General features: G+C 40.9%; 1 long non-coding RNA gene across 1 annotated transcript; it reads right to left on the reverse strand.

The window, feature by feature from the left end:
• Positions 1 to 1,944: 1,944 nt before the first annotated feature.
• Positions 1,945 to 4,413, reverse strand: LOC122040041. Its single transcript, XR_006128486.1, has 2 exons — positions 3,696 to 4,413; positions 1,945 to 2,177 (listed from the first exon to the last, which is right to left on the reverse strand). It is a non-coding gene; the product is annotated as an uncharacterized LOC122040041 (long non-coding RNA).
• Between the last annotated feature and the right edge of the window lie 3,060 nt (positions 4,414 to 7,473).

Raw genomic sequence — 7,473 nt, forward strand, 5'->3', positions numbered from 1 at the left:
CAAAAGTCGATCGGTTCTCTACTAATCGAAGTAACATGATATTTAGGAAATACTATCCACTATCCAACTAGTAATAGGAGGACTAGTAACACTGGTGGTATTGTAGGAAAATTCTACGAGCCTCTACTACAGTTTGATGGACCTAAGCAATGGCTAACCCAACATATCATATATGGTATAAACAACTAAACATGTACACATGGTATAACCAACTAGCCAAGTGTTAATAAACACGTATGATAATAGTATACAAACATACCTCCTATAGTTTGGAGATGTCCGGTCGCTGCCTGGTCCCAAAATCAGAATAGTCCCATCGAGAAATCAACTTACAAAAGGAAAACAATCAATTGAAACACCGAAAATCATAAATCGAAACAAGATCGAAATTTCAAAACACAAAACACAACATTTGACTCGAACCTGGCTCTGATACCATAAAATTGTCACGCCCCAGAGGAGTCCCTGTCCGAAGAAATTTCGACAGGCATCTCTCCTGTACGGTTGACAATCTGAAGCATACAAAATATACCTCAGCCACACTCGGCTGGAATATATATACAAAATAGAAATAATAAAACCATGCAATTAATATACACAGCCTACCCGGCTGGACATAAATGAATAAAACATATAACATAATACAACAACCCACACGGCTGGATATAAACACAACCACGCAGTTAATAACTGTTGGATCGAGAAGCGCTAGAGGGGGGGTGAATAGCGCTCGTGGCTATTTCGTTCGATTATCAAAATCGTAAAACACTCGAGTAAAAACGCAGCGGAAATGAAAGAAATACAAGCAGATGAACACAGTGGATTTACTTCGTTCGGAGCCTGTGACGACTCCTACTCGAAGGCCCGCGATCCTTGATCGCTTTCGGTGGGCAACAACTATAAGTTCGTTAAGAGTATTACAAACTAATTACAATTCAAAGCTGTAAAAAGATTATACCGACAACAAAAAGATTAAATCCGAAGCTCCGGGTTGTCGGGGTGTCGTTGCAGCACTTCTGGATTGAGTCGTTAGCAGCTTGTCGCAAGGAGATTGCTTGGATAATTGTTGTCTTTGAAGCTACACCTCGACCCTTCTTTTATATGAAGTTCCGGGCGCCTGGATCCCTTCCGAGCGCCTGGAGTGTGACGTGGCCAACCAACCAGGATGCTCCACGTGGCGAAGTCGCGGCAGGGATAAAATTTGGTCCCAGGCGCCTGGACCTATTCCGGGCGCCCGAACCTCCGAGCGCCCGGATCCATCCCGGGCGCCCGGACAGCCTTTTTCCAGCAGGTTCCTCACCTGCAAACAAAGGTTAGTCCGAGCAAAATCCCCTGCAAGACAGTGTTAGAATAAGATAAAACATTGTAAAGAATAATTGACAGTCTTCGGACTGTCCGAGTTTGACTTCGGATTTCCTGCCGGAAATCCTAGGTCGACCCGACGCCTACTGTTCCCTCTACGGGGAACGCGTCCTCACCTACTCCACTCAGGAGATTTACCTGATGCGTCAGCACTCGACGCTTCCAGACTTCCTGCTGGACATCCGCTTCCCGGCTAGTCCAGTCTTTCACCTGGTTCGCGACACCAGGACTTTCCACCAAGGGTTACCACCCCCTAGGACTTTTGCCTGAAGCTATCGACCTGCCAAGACTTTCCGCATAGGGTTACCACCCCCTATGACCTAGGGTTACCACCCCCTAGGGTTTTCCCTTTGCCTAACTGCAGCTAGGACTTTCCTCCACCTAGGGTTACCACCCCCTAAGGTTTCACCTGCCTAATCGCAGTTAGGACTTTCCTGAAACACTCATTTAACATGTTAGATAACAGAGAATCTTAACTTTGAATCCCTTTGCCATTATCAAAACTTAAGTTCGATTGTCGGATGCTTCCTGCACCAACAATAACAGCCCACTCGGCTGGAATAAAATAAACACACAGCAGCGGAAGACATAAAACGATACGAACGTAAAACCAACAATGACACTAACACAAATACCTGCCATCACAGACTTGACCCAAAATTCACATCGACTTATTGAAAAGTAAAAATACACAAAATCAACATACCACCCAAACGATAACAAAATCCAAAAAGAAACTATCCTCGAGTGTGACATCGGACCCAGGACTGGCAGCCGGCATCTCTCCAAGCATCCATGACTCATCTACCTGTTACCTGGCGAAAGAAAACCATATTGTGGGGTGGTGAGTATTGGAACTCAGCGGGTAAAGAGAAGAGATAGTGCATGAACATAACATATAAGTAGAGAGTGTTAACAGTATACAGTCTCATAAGAGAAATAGCAGATACTATAATAGAACCAAAATAAATGCTTATACCTGAAACCATATCCTAGGCTAGGTATAATAGGTCAGAACTGGTACTAGTCTGCTACAGTACTGCTCATAACTATAGAGGTAATAAGCAAGGTATATACAAATTTTCAATGACTAAAACAATCTACAATGAGAATATATCTCAATATGAGTAAGCATATCCGCATACATGAATAACAGCAGTAATTAAGCAATAACAGCATATATAAACAGCAGCAGCCAAAGCAAGTATAATAACAGCGTATGCACGGATGGTCACTCCCACCTACCCCTCTACACCATGACCCCTGTATGGTCGAGAGGTCGGGTCAGTGACAGACTGTACACCACTCCAGCTACCACTCACACGAGTGGCCGAGGGGACAGTTCCATAGTAGCTAACTAGCTACATCTGCGACGGGGTCCCTACTGCTCGTACTCCAGCTACCACTCACACGAGTGGCCGAGTGCGGCATGACAGGACAAGCGACATCAACTCCAGCTACCACTCTCTCGAGTGGCCGAGGATGCGGCATGCATGCAATGACATGATGCGAACAATGCAACAGTCATCATATATAAGCAGAAACAGGTATGCTACATGAAGCCAGCATGCTCAATATAGTACATAAATAAACAACAGTCAAAGCATATAAACATGGTATCTAGTATCTGCTACTGATCATGGACAATAACAAGAGACTGTATAGATATAGAAATGAATTTCTCAAAGATCACGTGGAAGTATCAAGCGCAGGAAAAATAAGAGTGGAGTCAAGGTAAAAATAATTTCTTATCCAAATTAGTTCATGTACCAAGGTCAAAGTACTAAAAGAAACAAAGCAAGAAGTACCCGCCTCAAAAGAAGATCGTATCAAACTAAATCCGACGTCGAGACGCTCATCTCGAATCAGAGTCCTACAAATTATATATTATATAATTTAGCTAACAGATAAGCAATAAGTGGCTAGACCTAAAGATCCAAACCCTCAAGAAAAATCCTATTCAAACCGATCATTAATTATCCTCAATTAATGATTAGCTTGCATAACTCTTATCCATGAATCTTTAATTAGAATCTATTCAATTCTGCCAACAAGGAACCGTACGAATCTAACCCATCACCACTAATCACAATATTAATCTAATATTCCCAATACAATCAGGTATTCCTCTAAATCAACCAATCATTAATGAACCAAACCTCAACTGGAAATAAAATCAAGTCTTATCCCGTATCAACTAATTAATCAATTCTAAATTCGATACCAATCCAAATCAATCCACTAAAACTAAATCTACATTAGCATCAGATTCAAATCCAAATCTCCAATAGTAAGAACTAGATCAAAACAAAATTTGGGTAATCAACACTTACCCTAATGTTACCAATCCCCTACTGCTGCAACTCACTGTGGCCAGCGGCACCCATCCGAACTAGCTGCTGATGAAGCTATGGTGGTCGAAGCAAAGCTAGGGCACTGCTCAGCCTATTGAAAAGGAAAGGGCAGTCCGAAGATCAAAGACGACTGCATCTTAGGGCACCGACGTCTCAAAATTGGTGGATGGCTGTTAGCATCGAGGCTCTGTGATCAACGACAACGAGCAATCGGAAGAGGGCGGCATCAGCTCGGGCAGTGGTGATCACTCTCCCAGCTGACGATCGATTTAGGGAAAGACGACACCGGCTGTGGGCTCATGGATGGTCGGCACGGCAGAGACACCGGAGCGAAACCGCAAGCGAGGACTCGGGGAAGAGAGCTGGCGGTTGTGTCGCTGGTGTGAGGGCGAGGGAGCGGCTGCAATCTATGGTGCTCGTGCAAGGAGAAAAGGCCGACGAGAGTGAGGGAAAAAAGAGCAAGCGGCTGTGGCTCTTTGAGAACTCACGAGAGGAGAGTCGGCAGGGTGTGGGCTCTCGCGAGAGGGAGAGGGAGAGGGAGATGCGGCGGTGGCTTAGGGCACGGAAAGAGGAGATGTGCATCGGGTGGAGGAAGAGGCAAATAAAACTTAGGTTAAACTCTACAACCTTAGGTTAATTAATCCAATCAACTCCCTATTAAATAGGTATTCCAAACAGACCTTTTCCAAAGCCTATAATTTTAACCCCTCAAAATACGTCCTACAAACTCCAATTAAATCCTAGAAAATTCCTAAAAATTTCTAAAAATTTCGTTATGATTTTTCGTCTATTAAACCTTATTATTTAATTATTATTTGTTACCGTATTTTACAGAAACAATGATGTGACGCTGCTACGAGCTCAAACGAGCTAATCCTTTGGTAACACAAGTTGTTATTCTTTTAGTTTCTTTGTACGCTTGAAGTTAAGGGTTGGTAAGATTGTTATTAAACCCCATCTTTTGTAAAAGAAGATGATGTATGTAGTTTGTATATGCTTTTATCCTTGTTTTAACACACATCTACTCATATTTCTTGATTACATTCTATATTGTTGTACCCTATTTTAACATTATTCTAGTATTATTATTCTCTTTGTTGGAGATGTACTCTTTTGTTATTTTCTAATTAATAGGTTGTGATTTGGAGAATAAATATAGACAAAACACATCTCGGAACAATATCAAGAAGAAGCCATGACATGGTCATGCCCCTTGGCACAACCGTGTCTCTTACATCCTGAGTCGTGTGCTTTATAGAGTCCAATAAGGGCACGACTGTGTGGGTCTACACGGTCGTGCCTCCCATGCTTTAAGAAGACAGGGCATGATCATGCCTCAAGGTACTGTTGTGTCTTTCTAGAAGTCAACGAGAGGTCGTTGCAGAAGCTACTAGGGAGGTGGCCGTGTGGATCTACATAGTCGTGCCTCCTCTGGTCTAGGACTTCAAGACACGATCATGTCCAAGAGACATTGTTGTGCCCCCTCATATCTGAGTAATCAGGATCCGGTCGTGCCAAGTTGGCATGATCGTGACACAACCCGTGTCTCATGAGGTCGTGCCTTACTTATAAATAGGGGAGTTCTTCCCCTTTGAAGGGGAGGAGAGTTTTCCCCTTGGGGAGACTCTAAGTCAAGATCCACGCTCCATCTCTGCCTCCTTCAATGATATAAGGCCACTTCCAACATCTCCATCTTCTCCGGATACAAGGATTGGATACAAAGACCCAACATAGCACTTGGATAAGCTTTCCTTCTCTCTTCTCTCTTGAATTGTTTAGGAAGCTTGTAATCTTTATACCTTTTGGTTCAATTGTCTTTGTCATGGAGTAGATTGTTTTGTTATAGGATTAAGGGAGTAATTATAATGTGAAATTGATGTGAACTCTATGGATTTGCCAATTTTCGTTCTAATAACATGTTTATGTCTTGTATCTATTTGATTAAACGTGTGTGTAATGTATTTATACTTAATTTCTATGTTTAATTGATTGGATATATAGATTACTCACCCCATAAAAGGGATGCTCTAGATCGTATGCCTAGAGACCTCATGACAAGGGTTAACCAGACTTTTAGGATATCACCTTGACAGGGAGGGTAGTTTCTTACACGAAAGGATCTAATTATGCTTAATGGGTTATTGCTTATTCTATTTTAATAGGTTTATTCTATAATCTAGGATCGTATGATCAGGGATCCCTAAGTGACAAAGGGGCATCCTTTAACTGAACATCCTAGGTTATTTCTACTACCTATAGGCATCGGCTAATCAAGAGAGCAACACTCTGATGCGACCATCGTGGGAGAGTGTCAGGATTTAGTTATACTACATTGCATAAGGATAGATAATTTGAGATGAATAATCCATAACACATTGATTAATATTACGATAAAACCGAAGAACACTTTCCTTGACCAGTTCTCCTCAAAGCTCTCTTTCTCTCTTTTACTTTCTCAACTTCAGTTCGAAGAACTTCAACCCATATTTTGATTGTCTAGCTAGCTAATCGTGCGAATTGCTCATCAATCCCTGTGGGATCAATATTTTATTACTGACAATATAGTCATGCACTTATAGCTTCATAATAAGTTTTTGGCACCGTTACCGAGGATTGTTTGACATTGGTGATGAACACTTAAGTTAGATTAGATGTTGTAAATATTTCTACATAGTCTGCACTTTTATTTCTTTTAATTTCTACACATTGAATACTTGCAATTTCAGTTTTACGAATAACTATTTAGGATGGTTCATAAGCCTCTTAGAGACTATACAGCTCCTAAGTCAAAAACGGGATTGGGACCCATTATGCTACCAGAGATTCTTGCTCCTAATTTCTGCATTGATCCAGCATTTATCTCCAAAATTTAAGAAAATCAGTTTGGAAGATCAGATTCAGAAAGTCCTTACCAGCATCTTATGGAGCTCTATAGATATTGCAATACAATAAAATATGAAGGGATTCTTACAGATAATATTTTATTAATGGTCTTTCCTTTTAGCCTCAAAAATGCCATAAAGATTTGGTTAAATACGCTACCAACTAGGAGTATCATGACTTAGGATGAATTGGAACGAAGATTCTTAAACAAGTATTTCTCCTAAGGAAGACAATTTAGTTAATAAATCAAATTCCAAACTTTGAGCAAAAAGAAGGTGAATCATTATGCCAAGCATGGGATAGATTTTTAACACTTCTATATCGGTGTCCCCATCATGGAATTGAAAACTTGTTAATCATTCATATATTTTACATAGGGATTTGTTTCCCAAATAAGAGTTAGTTGGATTCAACTGTTGGGGGTTTCTTAATAAGTAAGAGTTTAGATGAAGCATATGAAGTGATTGACCGAGTGGTGACAAATCTCAATGAGTGGTTAGGTGAAAGTCTAATGACTCTAAGAATCTCAAAGTTGAAGAGCTTGAAGGCAAAGTTGAGTCAAGAGGTGGAACAATCCCCAAAAAGGGGAAAGATCAAAATTCTTCAGAAAAGGACATTCATATTTACCATGAAGAATTTAAAGAATTGGTTCTTTGGTGTAGTGCAACCCTTTCATAGATGTTCGATAGAGAGACACCTCTATTTGAAAAAACTATGAGAAAGAATAGCAAGGAAAGTGAGGATGAAGATGGGGGTAATTATGAAAATGTGTGCTTACACAAATTAGGAGATTCCCTAGAAGAAAGTTTGAATTGTGAAGAAACGACTAAGTGCGAGTAAATTAAGGTGCTTGAGTAGAATTCAACTGTACCAT

This window comes from Zingiber officinale, chromosome 2A, assembly GCF_018446385.1.
Source record: "Zingiber officinale cultivar Zhangliang chromosome 2A, Zo_v1.1, whole genome shotgun sequence".
Classification (NCBI taxonomy): Eukaryota; Viridiplantae; Streptophyta; class Magnoliopsida; order Zingiberales; family Zingiberaceae; genus Zingiber; species Zingiber officinale.